General features: G+C 31.7%; 1 long non-coding RNA gene across 1 annotated transcript; it reads right to left on the bottom strand.

The window, feature by feature from the left end:
- Window positions 1-3,966: 3,966 nt before the first annotated feature.
- On the bottom strand, window positions 3,967-15,234 carry LOC129810161 (uncharacterized). Its single transcript, XR_008752703.1, has 3 exons — window positions 14,156-15,234; window positions 13,966-14,078; window positions 3,967-4,380 (listed from the first exon to the last, which is right to left on the bottom strand). It is a non-coding gene; the product is annotated as an uncharacterized LOC129810161 (long non-coding RNA).
- Between the last annotated feature and the right edge of the window lie 289 nt (window positions 15,235-15,523).

Here is a 15,523-nt window from a genome sequence, read left to right as displayed (position 1 = left end):
ATTTTTAGCAGTTTACTTGCCCGTGAACTCTTTTAAACTCTTAATTTTTGTTTTAACTAAAACCGGAGAAGAAAGATCGCATAATTTATAGGGAGTTTATCGGGAAAAGTTTCTTTTTAGTAATTTGAAATTGTTAGATCTCAAGAACCGACAAAAGAAATATTTTAAGCAGCAAAATAATACCAGTTAGTATGAAATTAATGAATGGATAATAATTGAACAAATATTTAAAAATCGTATAGTTACGTGTTCTTCCTTAAATTAAAAAAAATTATTGAGTGAGATTCTTGATATTCGCATCTATATTATCCCTTTTTATTCGACATCTAAGAAAAATTGTAACTTCACTATTGAAAAACTATTTAGGTTAATATAGTCTTTATTTGAGAAAATTACTTCAAATACTCCAAGTAAATAAAAAAAAAGAAAACGGATAATGTCTAGAATTTTCCGCAAAAAAACATATCAGTTTTGAATTTAACTCTTGAGTGATTGTATATATAAGATTGTATATATATCAGTATCTTCTAAATTTAAAAATTTCTATGATCTGTGTATTTTTCTTAAATTGACTACAGTACGTGTATGTGTTCTTATGGAGATAAAACCGGATTCTAAAAGGGAATAAAATTCTATATCTAATTCTCTAATAATCGAAAAATCCTGAAACTGCCATTAAAATAGTGAAAGTGTGAATTGTTATCAAACATTGCGAAAATATCATGAATATTTGACGAGATTCTGAAGTATTGCAAAAATATTACAAAAATACTCGTCAAATCCGAAAACAATATCAAATTAGCGACTAAAAAAACTTTTCTTGGCGAAAACTCGTAACCTCTTAACATTTAATATGCCTGATCGCTTGAAAATTGGTTCGAAAAACCACAAAAAATACAAGAAAATGTGAAAATATTGAAAAAAAATATAATAAAAATTATTGCCGAATAATATTAGGGTAAATTAAGCTACAGTAGACTCTTCGATATCCGGCTGACTGGGGGACAAAATGACATTTAGGTTTTTTGAATGATCAACGGTTTTTCTATTTTGTGCAGTGTGAATTTATTTTCTGTCTGACAAAGAAAAAGAGAATTTCCTTCATGGTGTGCTTATGATTCATTTTTTATCACAATTATGTATTAAAAACTCCGATACAATGTTAATAATACATTAATTAACTCTGGACAAACTTCATGTTTAGTGAAAATAATTTTGAATATATCAACCGCCAGTGTTTGGTAGCTGTCACCCGGATATCGAAGTGCTGGATATCGAAGAGTCTACTGTAATTCAAAACCTGCTCAAATTGGAAATTTTTTGCTACTCCAAATGGAAACTTATTTTTTCCATAATAAATACTCTAATTATATTTTTATTCATATATTTTCTGTGCTATATTTTTATTATTTAGTTCCTTGTGGTTCAAATGAAGCGTAAATCCATTCATATAAATAAGTTTTAACATTTAAAAGTCTCATTTCAATTGACAGTGTAACTTTTCACCGTCGAAAAAATTCATCGATCGACCATTTTTTCTTATGAAAAAGGCAAGTAAGCTGATTGTTGTTTATTAATTTTTTGACGTTTATGCACTATATCTGGCAAATTTTAGTGAAATTAAGTCTTAAACTTTATTGTTAACCGTAAGTGAAGTGCTCAATTAAAATAATTACATATTTTCTGAACAAAAAGTACTTTTGTGAAATGTGCGCAAGTGCTTCAATGGGAAACACCGAAAATATGGGTTTATTGGAGCGATCTCCTTATTGTTTCAGATGGGAAAGGAAAATAAGACCAGGAAAAAGAACAAAGCCTACACTTAAGAGCAACTCAACAAAGCTTTGGAAGCCTTTCGTCGTGGAAAATCACTAAAAGAGGTGTCTGTTTTGTTTCACGTTCCGAAATCAACACTTTATAATAAGCTTACTACAAGATATCCGGAGGAATGCAGTGTGGGAAGGCGCCCCACTTTACCAAAGGTCATGGAAGACGAGCTTGTTGAATGGATTTTGGAATGCGCTGACAAATGGCATCCCATTCCCATAACTAAGGATTAAGTCCTCGACACTGTACAGCTCATGTGTAAGAAGTTCGAGATCACCAATGAGTTTGTAGATGGAAGGCCAGGATATGCTTGGTTCAGGAAGTTTTTGAAGAAACATCCAAAATTAAGCCGTCGTAAACCAGAATCATATACCACCCAAAGAGCCTGTGTTACCTCTGAGAACATCACTGACTGGTTTGAGAAAACCCGTGAATACTTAGAATCGAAAGATCTTCTGGAATTCCCTCCTGATCGCATCTTTAATCTAGACCAAACATGAGCAAGAATTCGTCGAATTTGAATAAAAGTCAAAATGTCATTCTAAGATGGCGGGAGGTACACTGAAAAAAATGTGATGTCATTGCGCGCGAAAGTGACATAACCTCAATCGCGCGTGTTTGTTTATTTTCATTTTTGCATGAAAAAATTCAATTTGTGCAGTTTTAACCAATTATACCTGAAGATTATTGATAAGATGAGTGAGGAAACAGATAAAATGATAACTGAGGAACTATCTGATGAAGAAAGCAGCAAGAATGATTCCTATGATTGGCAAGTAAACAGAGATGAAGGAGGGCCCAGTATTTGCTGGAATGGAAACTGGTGTCCGGGCAGACTGTCACTTTCTCCATAAATTTGCCCGGCTGTTTGAAGAACATCGGCCCATGATGATATGTACCCGAATGATGGAAATTATCAAGAATATATTGAGGAAGTGGAAATATCAACAATTCACACGATCCTGGACCAGAAATTTCTCAACGTGGACAGTAAATTATCTGTCCCCTTTGTATTTTTGCCCTTAATGGGTACAGTGAGAAGCACGCAGCCCAGGGGGAGAGCTCTAGCTTCAGAACCACTTCAGAAACACCTTCCGGAGGATCTGCAAGTGTGCGCACTTTTGACATCCGGGAAGCACTCAAGAAAATTCGATTTTTTCTCACGCTCTCAGCAATTTGCTTTAGGTCCAGGGAGGTTAACTTCTCTCATCCAGACAGAAGCATTTGCCATCCTAATGAACATCTCCAGTTCCAATTTTCTCTGCCCAAATGCCTGAAGGCTTCACCAGTCGTGTCTCGCGGATTCAGAATGTTGTTATGAAGTCACCATCCCCTCATGATGGGTCAGAATCCCCCAATAGGATCATGCCTTGGAATAGTCCGATGGTGGATGAGGCTGAGATGCACGATGTCAGGAACATGATGGAGTCTTAAAGATACTACTATTTACGTTCAATCAGACATCAAACAGACAATACCAATGTTCTGGACTGCTCCGTTAATAGATGCATCTGTATCACGGGCAGCCAGATCCCTACTCAAGTCCTGGACGAGTCCAATATTCACCAATATCATGACGGAAGTCTTCCCGAGAGGTACTCAAAACTCCTCTAAGCCCATCTCCTGGACAGCCGCGGATTACGGCTCATCTGTACGTAAAATGTTCGCTTACACAGTATGCTAGAGATCTCTTTCGACCGGCAAGTTTTCACTAGTGCTACAAAGGCTACATTATTGGCGTAGTCTTCAACAAAGTTGGTTGGTATCCAATGGCCGAATGTTTGCCCAAGAAGACGTATCAGGACGTGGTATTTTTTGGCGTGGGAATGCCCAATGAGTCTGTTTGGGATGGTCTCATCTGGGTCATTGTCTTTCACCAGGGAGGATATTTTAGAGATTTTTCCCGTCATTACATGAATACTAATTTTTATATTTAAGAAATATTTAAGTCTGTTCCGTGCGATTTCTTTTTGATACGAAAGGAGTTAAATAATATTCTCAAAGAAAATTTTATTTAATTGGCGAAAGAATTTTGGAGAATGGAAATTTTGGAAATATAATAAATTGTATTGTGGTTTTAAATAAAAAAAAACAATATTGGTATATTTCGTAGTTTTATTATATTTATACACAGTAGAATTAGTATCCATTTTTAGTTGAAAGCAACGATTAAATGTCTCAGTAAATTAAAAAATATATTAAAAACTTTATTAAAAATGTATTCAAAATAATCTGAGAATTGAATGTATTTTTTAGTTTCCTACTTGATTACAATAGTTCTTTTGCCATGAAATTAAGTTGTATATATTAATTTGTATAATTTTAAAGATAAATTTTTTCCATAACAGGACACAGTTACTAACATTTATCAAGAAAAAAAACTTATTTATTTTTTTATTGATTGAATGTTGTTCTATTCGACGTGTGTAAGTTCCAATCGTTGTAACATTTGAATTCGGGATGCTAATATATTATATATGATGCATTTTCTACTGCGGGGTGAGTGCAGAGGAATTATATTCAATCCCAATATCAAAAACTCACAGGAAATACCTAAAAAAGCAAAAAAAAATTAAAAAATATGAATAATCAATGAAGTAAGAAAATATAACGACTACAAATGCTTGGAAAATAATGTAAAAATCAATTATCATATTTATTTCCATCTCTATCTTTTCTTTCTATATACTACAGTGGTGGAAATAAATATAACTCCATCCCATAATTCTTAATGGATCTCAACAAAAAAAATAACATACTGAAAAATCAAAATGTTGATTTTTAAGTCGATTTCGAGACTTTTTGTTGAGTTTTTTTTTAAAGAATTACGCAATGGAATTATACTTATTTCCACCACTGTAGAGATCTGCGGAAAAACTTTTCTCACGGTGTGCACGCAGCTTTAAAGTAGTGTGCGATGCGCATGAAAGTTCTAAGAGAAATTTAACAGAAGGTCTTTTTTTTAATACAGTGGTGGAAATAAGTATAATTCCACCCCATAATCCTTAACCCTTTAACGACGAGACACTTTTTACGGACTGAAAATCAACAATAAAAATTAAACTAAGAAACATAATCAATGATAAGTCTTACATCTAACCTTGGAAAGTCCAAAAGAGTCTGATTTGGTATGTTTTTTGCTACTATAAACGATAGGAACGAAAATAGCCTAAAAATTTAAGTAATTTTTCTGACAATACCAATGAATAATAATTTTCGCTTTAATGAAAAATATTACGTATGAGAATTGTAGTTTTTATTGCCAAAAGGGCTTTTCATAAAAAAAATTGCAAGTATAAAAAATAAGTAAAATTAATTATGAATTTGAAAATTTAAAAATTCGCCATTTTTGAGCTTAAATATTTACTACATAGCAAATAGCTAGAGACTTGCAAAAAATATTCTAGATTCTTTCACCCTTCTACTTTACAATTATGTACAGACATAAGAAAAAAATAACTTTAGATAGTCAGGAAAAATCATTTTCTTTATGGGACACCGGTGTTCCAATAGTCCTTAAAGGGTTAAAAGAACTAAAAAAAAAAAAAAACTTGAACTGGTGATTTAGATGCTATACTAGGTCTCGAGTACTATATTTTTAATGCGAATTTTATGAATTTTTAAATAATATTGTGTACCATACAATATATTAATTATTAGTACTATAATTTTTTTTAATGTTTCTAAAATATTTAAATTTTCTTATTTATTGTAAACTTACTTATTTTTTCTTAAGTATTTTTATTTAATTTTATATTTATATATATATATATTTATATATATTTAAAATATATATAAATAATAATAAAAAAAAACATTTTTTTTTCACGGACATATGAAAGTATTGAGAAATCCTCAATTTGCATATACTTGTCAAGAAATTATCCCTCATTAACTTTGCCAAAAATCGTTTTGCTCTATCTTGAGGGAAAATGTCCTCTTATGTTAGGAAATTTATACTCCCAACAAAAAAATCTATTTTGAGTTGTTTTTATATTATAGGACTCTTATACTAAAAGCAAGTTAAAGATTTTCACATTTTCTTGTAGATTATGCGTTACATTTTCTCAACAAAACGCCAATTTCGAAATGTGCGTTCTAAAGCGTTCTAGTACAAAAATCTAGTAAAAAAATCAATTTTCATGCATAATTTAAATTTATTTTATAAAAGAAATTTGAAAATGCAGAAACAGATTTTCCAACGCATGACCATTTAAAATAAATTTGAATTAAAATGTTAATTGCTTAAATGAATTTTTTGTATTATTTTGAAATAATTATATAGGTTCCAAACTTATATTTTAATACCTAATAGTGCCTGGCATTTTAAAATGTTAAAAAAATCTCGGATTGACATGAAAACCGGCTAAAATTCAGGAAGAAAATTATTTGCATTGGGTGTAACATTCTCACAGCTTCAGCATAAAATAGTTCAAATTGTGTACAAAACCCGCATAGTGTAAGCATTAAATGGTTACGTTTCATCATAAAGCGGGTAGGATTGTCTATAAAACTCACGCAGCTCAAGAATATAACGTTCTAGGACAGTACTCCCAAGTGGCTTAATAATAAGACAGTTAAGATTGTGCAGAAATCAAGCACACTTGTATCATAAAACAGTTCAAGTTGTGCTAAAAGAACACACAAATCAATTACAAAACGGTTAGAATTATGCTAAAATCACGCACAGCACAATCATAAAGCGGTTAAAATTGCGCTTAAAAAAGCGCTCTCCGTGATTTTGAGCGCAATAACCGTTTGATGATTAAGCTGTGCGTGATTTTAAGCGCATTCACCGTTTTATGATTGAGCTGTGCGTGATCTTAAGCGCATTATATCCATTTTGTGCCTGAGCTGTGCGTGATTTTAAGCCCATTAAGCGTTTTATGATTGAGCTGTGCGTGATTTTAAGCGCATTACCCGTTTTGTGACTGAGCTGTGCGTGATTTTAAGCTCTTTCACCGTTTTATGATTGGGCTGTGCGTGATTTTAAGCGCATTATCCGTTTTGTGACTGAGATGTGCGTGATTTTGAGTTTATTACCCGTTTTATTATTGAGCTGTGCGTGATTTTGAGCTTTTTAACCGTTTTATTATTGAGCTGTGCGTGATTTTAAGCGCATAAACCGTTTTATGATTGAGACGTGCGTGACTTTAGGCGCATTAACCGTTTTGTGACTGAGCTGTGCGTGATTTTAAGCGCATTAAGCATTTTATGGTTGGATCATACGTGATTTTAAGCGCATTGTCCGTTTTGTGACTGAGCTGTGCGTGATTTTGAGCTTATTAACCGTTTTATGATTGAACTGTGCGTGATTTTTAGCACATTAACTGTTTTATGATTGAACTGTGCGTGATTTTTAGCACATTAACTGTTTTATGATTGAGCTGTGCGTGATTTTAAGCTCATTGACCGTTTTATAAGTGAGCTGCGTGTGATTTAAAACTCATTTACCGTTTTATGATTGAGTTGTGCGTGATTTTTAGCGCATTTACCGTTTTATTATTGATCTGTGCGTTCAGCGCAATCTTGGCTGATTTATGATTGTGCTGAGCGAATTTTTATGCGCAATTTTAACCGTTTTGTGGTTGAACTGTGCGTGGTTTTTTTAGCAGAGCTTTAACCGTTTTATTATAGAGGTTTTCGAATTTGTAAGCGCAATCTAAACTTTGGTTCATCCAGCAGTGCGTGTGTTGAAAAGTTAAACTTCAATTTTTAAGTTTAACTGGTTTTATTTAATTTTGAAAATGTAGTAAAATTTTATTTATTTAAGAAAAAAAGTTAAATGCAAAAGTGGAAGCTCTCCTTTTCAGGGAATGTAGTACTCAATGTTACTGATCAACAGTAAAACAAATGAAAATTTTTGAGAATGGGGTTTTTTAAGAAAAATTAATTTTGAAATTTTTTCAAAAAAAAATCAAAAAACCGTCATGGCCTCTACACACTATGAGAAATTTCTCCAAAAAATGCGTTTTTAAAGAAAATTTCCCCCCTCCTTGTAGGCAGAAGCGTCAGATTTTTTTAAAAAAGGTAATTTTTGACGAAAATTGCTTCTAGTGTGTGGACACCATTACAAAAAAATTTGAGCAGATAATGCAAAATCCAGTATATCGATTTAAAGAGAATAAAATTATCTTTCGAATAAAATAAAAAAAAGAATAAGAAGAAACCTCAACCCGTTCCCGAGATAGTGCATTTTAAAATAAGGGAACAGCACCACGGATCGGGATGTTAAGAGACATGCTTCGTATTTAATTCAAAATATAAGCTTCAGAATACTGTTTGGTATTTTTTGTGTGTTAATTAATATATTAGTGATCAATTTAACTATATCTCAGCTTTTGAATTTTTAATTTTTACAATAACATAATAAAAAATAGATGTAATTGCAAACTTGCACTCTGTACCTCGAATCGTCACAATTTTAATCAGATGTCTCTCGAAAAATTGGTTTGATAAATAAAATCTGAGCTAATGCACTGTATTCTTGTGAGAGTTAAATGCTAAAAAGTAGCTAATAAGTTTTAAAAATTCATTTGATTTGGAGCAACAATATTGTAATAATCTGACGATCCGAGGAACCCTGCCGATCGCTAGTGCTCTCCAGTTATTTATCAAAAATCACAAATGAGGAATGAAGCGCGAAACGCCATCTTTGACGCCATGCATCTCCGGCTAGGAATTTTTTTGGGCAAAAAATAGGGGTAATATTTTATCATGTATTTTAACATATGTAAAATTCAAACACTTCTGAGCCCATGATTTGCGATTTGCGATTTTTCGGTCGTATTGAGATGGATTGGCCCATTGGCATTTTCATTTTTTTTTTACAAAACGAATTCAAATTATTTGTGAAAATGTGAAATTGTTTTTAAGAAGATATTTTTTGACGAGTTACTAGAATCTTAGCTGAATTGGTGGGAGACAGATTTTTTTAATTGTCGTTATGTTGAAAAAATTTAATGCAAAATCTACTAAAAAATGTAAAAATCTTTTAATTTTTTTTCGTTTATCAGTTCTATATAAAAACAACTTAAAATAGATTTTTTGTTCGGTGTATAAAATTCTTAAAATAAAGAAAACATTTTTATTCAAGATAGAGCAAAACAATTTTTGGCAGAGTTGATGAGGGAAAATTTTTAATGAGTATATGCATGCATATTAAAAATTTCTCAATACTTTAATATCCGTGAAAAAAAAGTTTTTTATTATTATAGTTTTTAAATTTTTATTATATTATTGATAATTCATTTCTTTTGATATTTGAAAAAAAAAAACGAAAAATTCTAAGATTAAATAAATACTTAAAGACCAATCCAACTTAACTCAGATGGGAATAACGAAAATCGCTCCTTCACGGTCATAGGCATTTCCTTTCTGAATATGGATAGAGAATTAAGCTCACTTCTCTATGCACATTCAAAGTGGCAATGTCTTAGGTGCTAGTTTTTCATAAATTGAAATACACACAAAAATTGTATAGGGGAGACCGGGGAGGTTTGGGATAGGGGTAGTGTGGGACAAGGCGATTTTTTCAATTAATTTTTGAAATAAATGGGATTTAACCATTATCGTAGGCAATATTAAGATGTATCTTGATTAAAAGAATGGATATCCTCAGTTTTATTGTCTTAATTCTATGAACACTTTTTTAAAAATTCATAAAAATTGTATATTTTGACGTCTCAGTTTTCCTCTTTGTATTTTATATCAGCGATATATAATCAAAACTTTTTTATCTCATTAGCTAGCAGTGTAATCTGGGAACATATTTTTATAAAAGTTTCAGAGATTATACGCTCTTGTTTTTTTACTTAAAGGTTTTAAATACCAAAACTACACACGGGGATATTTGGGACACCTGAAAGGGGATGAATGGGACGTTAATTTTCGACAAGATTGTAGGTGGTATGCAATTTATTTATTGTCAAAATGAAGAGCAATGCCCAGTTTCTACTGGAAATCTTCCTCTTGTGCAAATTTTATCAGTGCAGCAGATTTCTCTAACTACAGGGACAATTAAACCATCGTTGTCTTGGGAATCAATAATTCCTTCTCAGAGGATATTCGATCTTCGCCCAATCTAGTTAAAAACTATTTTTTTTCGAAAATTTCTCGAACAAGTTTTCCAGAAAAGGCAAGGCGAGAGCTAATTCAGAGAAATAATGAGAAAACAGGTGCAATGCAGTTGTTGTAAAATCAAACAGGAATCCATCAATGAGTTCAAAACTAAGAGTTGCAAGAAAATCTACTCGCCTGAGGAATTTGATAATCATGATTGCAATATTTAGAATTAAAAAAAAAAGAAAAGAAAGGTAGATGGAAAATAAGAAGAAAATACTTTAAATAACTGATTGACAATAAATGACTCTACTGTATAAATAAAATTGATATTAATTTCTAAGTGTAAATAAAAGATGAAACATTTTTATTTCTATCAGAAATATTTTTAATCTGGTATTTAAAATTAATTAACATGTTCCAGTGTTACAAATTATGCGAGAAAAAACGCGTCCCAAACATCGCCTTTTGCGTCCCATACTGCCCCACATCGGGGAGGTTTGGGACAAAGCGTCAAGTAAAATGTTTTATCTTCTCCAAGAAATCTAGTACTTTTTATAAAGTCAATCCCCATAAGTATCCTCTAGACCGCATAAAATTGTAATACTCTATCGTGGTTTTTTGGAATAGTGTCTCAAAGTCAAAACATGAAAAAGTGTCCTAACCTCCCCGGTCTCCCCTATATATATTTTTTCATTTTGCCAAAAAAAATTCCTAGTCCCAGATACAGGGTGTCAGATATAAGGTCTCGCGCTTTCTCACTTGCGATTCTTGACAAAAATTTTAAAGTGCTCTATCTCGGAAACAGGTTAAAATTTTTTCTTATTTTTTTTTTTATTTGAAAGATAATTTCGTTCTCTTTAATGACCAGCGCACAATAACTTTTGTTTATAAACATGTTTTCAAAATTTCCCATGAGAATGAGCGAAATGACTAGATCTATATTACATTCACTCTCATTGAAATGTCAAAAACATGTTTACTAAACAAAAGTTATTGTGCGATGGACATAAGACGATATACTTGATTTTAGATATATGTTCAATTTTTTTCATGGCAAACTTAGAATTTCTTTTTTTTAAAAATCAAAAGCAATTTTTTATCGAAAAAGCCAATCTCAAAATTTTTGATTTTTCTTTTAGTGTTGATCAGAACATTGAATACTATCCCTAAAAAGAAGGGTTTCCACTTTTACGTTTAACTTGTTTTTTAAATAAATAAGATTTATTTACAAACATTTATTATACATTTATTTAAACATTTTTAAAATTAAATAAAACCAGTTAAACTTAAAATTGGAAATTCAACTTTTCAGGGAATATATTACTCCATAGTACTTACGAACAGTTAAAAAATATAAATTTTTGGAACTCGCAATTTTTATTTATTTTTTTAATGAATATGAAAAAAGTTAATCCCCCTCCCCCTTTATGGCCCTCCGACTTGATCTGTCAAAAATTTAATTTTTAATTAACCATATTTCCGTTTCTAATTGATCAGAATTTGTTGATTTTGGGTGATTAGGAAAGCTCTCGTTGTTGAATACTGCACCTCTTCTAAACATTCTAATATCAATATCCAAATACCATTCTAATATCATGGAAGGTCCCATTAATCGAAAAATCGATTTGCGAAAATACGATGTCGAATCTCATCTGGGTTCTATTTTATGTTCGATCTTTGTGAGTTTCAAAACGTAACCATGGTCATTTCTTTTTTAACTTTTTTGGTTTCTTAGACGCAGCGCCTTCCAGACTTTAATTTTTCCTCTTTTTCGGTTCGTCAAACAATTTCCCCAAGATATTTCAGCAAAAATTTGATGTAAAACTTTAAAATGGATTATAATTTAATAATTTAGTTAAAAATTAAATTTTTAAAAGATATAAACCTTAAATTCATCAAAAATAAATACTCTATCGCTTAATTTATCGCCTGGAAATATAATTATTACCAGCTTAGCAGACGAAATTCTATTACATGTTTGAGGATACTAACTTAACTCTTTCGTCTCTTCTGAGACTCTGAGGACCCAACACAGTATATGATTATTGTGTGAAAAAAAATGTTTTCTTAATTATTCAGAACTGATAAAAAACCGATTTTTGTGGATGATTACAAACTATAAGGATGTCCAATTGTAAGATATTTTTTGTAGGACCTCAATTAATTCTTGAGCTGAGATATTTTTGATTAAAAAAATACTGCAAGCCAATTTCACCAATTTGTAATCAAAAATATCTAAGCTTAGGAATTAATTGAGGTCCTACAAAAAATATCTTACATTTGAACATCCTTATAGTTTGTAATCGTCCAAAAAAATCGAATTTTATCAGTTCTGAATAATTAACAAAAGGCTGCGACTTTTTGGTCAGTTAAACATAAAATACTTACTGACCGTAAAATTAAATATAGTCAGTAAAAATCAAATTTTATATTTTTTAGATATCAGTAGCGCCTGTTGAGACAAAGGGAAATTTTCCGTGCTTTGGGAAGTAATTTGTACCGCCTGTTGATGCAAAGGGAAATTTTCTGTGTTTTTAGACTGACTTTTTACTGACCAAATTTAATTTTTTACTGATTTTTTAAAAGTTTTTTACTGACCATATTTAATTTTTTACTGACCGAATTTGATTTTTTACTGACCAATATTTTATTTTTTAATGACCAATTTGAATTTTTTTACTGACCTAAAAGATTTTAAAACATTGTTTTTCATACAAGATTCATATGCTGCTTTTGGTATTCAGAGACCCAAAAGGGATGAAAGAGTTAAGACTATAAAATCAAAAGATATAGACTTTTTATATTGATAGAAAAAGGGCATTATGTTGTTCGCAGTTTTTTTTTTTTTTTGAGACTAGGCTTGTTAAGTTCTTTAACTCTTTCGTCTCTTTTGGGACTGTAGTACCCAAAGAAGCATATGCATCTTCTATCAAAAACAATGATTTTTAATTATTCAGAACTGATAAAAATCCGATTCTTGTGGATGATTACAAACTCTAAGGATGTCCAAATGTAAGATATTTTTTGTAGGACCTCAATTAATTCTTGAGCTTAGATATTTTTGATTAAAAATTGTGAAATTGACTTGCAGCATATGCTGCGGTCCGGAAAGAGTTAAAGTATTATGATTATCGGGTGGAATTGTAATTCTTCCCTCCACTGTTTACGTATACGGTGGCAGTAAGATTATTACCAAAAGAAAACCCTATCTAAAGTTAAATTCAGTTGTTTTTTGTTGTAACTCGGAAAATTTGCATTGTTCTTTTTGCCTATAAAAAGTTGTTATCTTACTTTTTAACTCTTTCGTCTCTTTTGGGACTCTGAGTACCCAAAGCAGCATATGAATGTTCTGTGAAAAACAATGTTTTTTTTTAATTATTCAGTATCAGAACTGATAAAAATCCTATTCCTGTGGATGAATCCAAACTATAAGGATGTCCAAATGTAAGATATTTTTGTAGGGCCTCAATTAATCCTTTAACTCTTTCCGGACCGCAGCATATGCTGCAAGCCAATTTCACAATTTTTAATCAAAAATATCTAAGCTCAAGAATTAATTGAGGTCCTATAAAAAATATCTTACATTTGGACATCCTTAGAGTTTGTAATCATCCACAAGAATCGGATTTTTATCAGTTCTGAATAATTAAAAAACATTTTTTTTTCATAGAAAATGCATATGCTTCTTTGGGTACTACATTCCCAAAAGAGACGAAAGAGTTAAAGGGTTAATTCCTGCTTGCAGCATATGCTGCAAGACAATTTTACCATTTTTTAATCAAAAATATCTAAGCTCAGGAATTAATTAACTCTTTCCGGACCGCAGCATATGCTGCAAGACAATTTCATCTTTTTTTAATCAAAAATATCTATGCTCAGGAATTAATTGAGGTCCTACAAAAAATATCTTACATTTGGACATCCTTATAGTTTGTAATCATCCACAAGAATAGGATTTTTATCAGTTCTGAATAATTAAAAAACATTGTTTTTCACAGAACGTTCATATGCTGTTTTGGGTACGAGAGTCCCAAAAGAGACGAAAGAGTTAAATTAAATTAGGAAAATACTTACTGCGATCCTTCATTTGTCTGTACAGGCCATTAGATAAGGCAGCAGCCCAACCGGGGAGGCAAACTATAGTATGACCTCAAAGATACTGTTTACCATCTTAGCCAGAATTAATGCTGAGGATTGAAAATATTCATATTCATTGATTAGTAATTTTATGCACTAGGAAGCATAACCTTCATGCAAAACATACCTGATCTAATCAAATCCAAAAGACATTCGTCAAACTTTTATCTTGGAGGTTCTGTTCTACGAGATGTACATCCATGAGAAGTCTCTTCGAGTGAGAAGTCCAACAAGAAATACACCACGTTTGATGACGCTTACGTAATTAAGAGTGGAGGGTACAAATTTTCCAAAATCCTCCAAAAATTGAAGACAATCAGTCGCCTCCTTCTCACCGGAACATCCCTGCAGAATAATTTCCACGAATTCAGACACTTCTGTGCTGAATTTCCTCCTTCCGGACGTCTTCAACGGCGACGATGATTTCGACTCCTGTGGTACTAACGCGACTAAACCAGAGTCATCGTTACTTCTTTCCTGTCTTGTTAATTTAATGGGAACATCTTCTGTGGCCTATCTGAAATTTCCTCCGTCTCTGGCTCTTTATAAAAACTCCTTCCGGAAGCTCATTTCAGTATCAAATTTGAAGCTCTCCGGACTGTATTTGCACTCAGATGAGCACTCAAAATTAACCAACAATATGTCCAGGAGCTTTCAAATAGTATATTTTCACTTAATACTCTTTTTGTTAGTTTCGCGGACGTACTTTATTGATGTATTCTGGTGATTTTTGTTCAAAAACTCTGCCCAGAAATCATCATCAAAACACTTTTACACACATCACAGGGCACTTGATTTCAGTCGTTTTTAACTAAATCTTGCCCTGTGATAACTTTTCACCACAAATATTTTAATAAATATCACTAATAATTCTGAAAACGGCTATTTTAGCTGATATTTTTACAACAAAACAATTTCTTGAATGTAAACAATGAAACATAACCTCACAATGACATGCTTTGTGTCCGGGAGGGAAAAATTGTTCTTTATTTCTCATTTTCACTATTTCACGCACTACTCGTGAAGTTTTTGATTAAAAAACTTAAGAATAATGAACAAATAGTTAAATTTTATCATATTTATACATTTTTTTCTGCAAACTTGTGTATTTATTTGTCCCGAACGAATTACAGTGTAAAAACAGTCGTTTCGAATTGGGAAAAAATATCATTTGACGTTTGTTCAAATACGACGAATTCTTGCTCATGTTTGATCTAGACGAAACTGGTGTTATGCTTTCTCCCAAAGGCAAATAGGTGGTCCATTCTCCACTGAGCTTTAGCGGCTTTAGCTCAATGGAGAATGGAAAATGATGGAGACAGATTGAAACCAAGAAATCTTGCAAGGGTATTATCAAATGCATTGCCACTCTTAAATCTCGAAAATATAGCAAAAAGTGGATTTAGAGGATGCGGCTTGTTACCATTTGATCGTAACGGTATTGACAATGCAAAGTTCTCAAACGGTTCAAAAGATGATCAAAAAGTAAAAGAGC

This window comes from Phlebotomus papatasi, chromosome 1, assembly GCF_024763615.1.
Source record: "Phlebotomus papatasi isolate M1 chromosome 1, Ppap_2.1, whole genome shotgun sequence".
NCBI classification, from domain to species: Eukaryota; Metazoa; Arthropoda; class Insecta; order Diptera; family Psychodidae; genus Phlebotomus; species Phlebotomus papatasi.
Note: the sequence above shows the minus strand (reverse complement) of the source record. Positions and strands in the feature narration are given on the sequence as shown.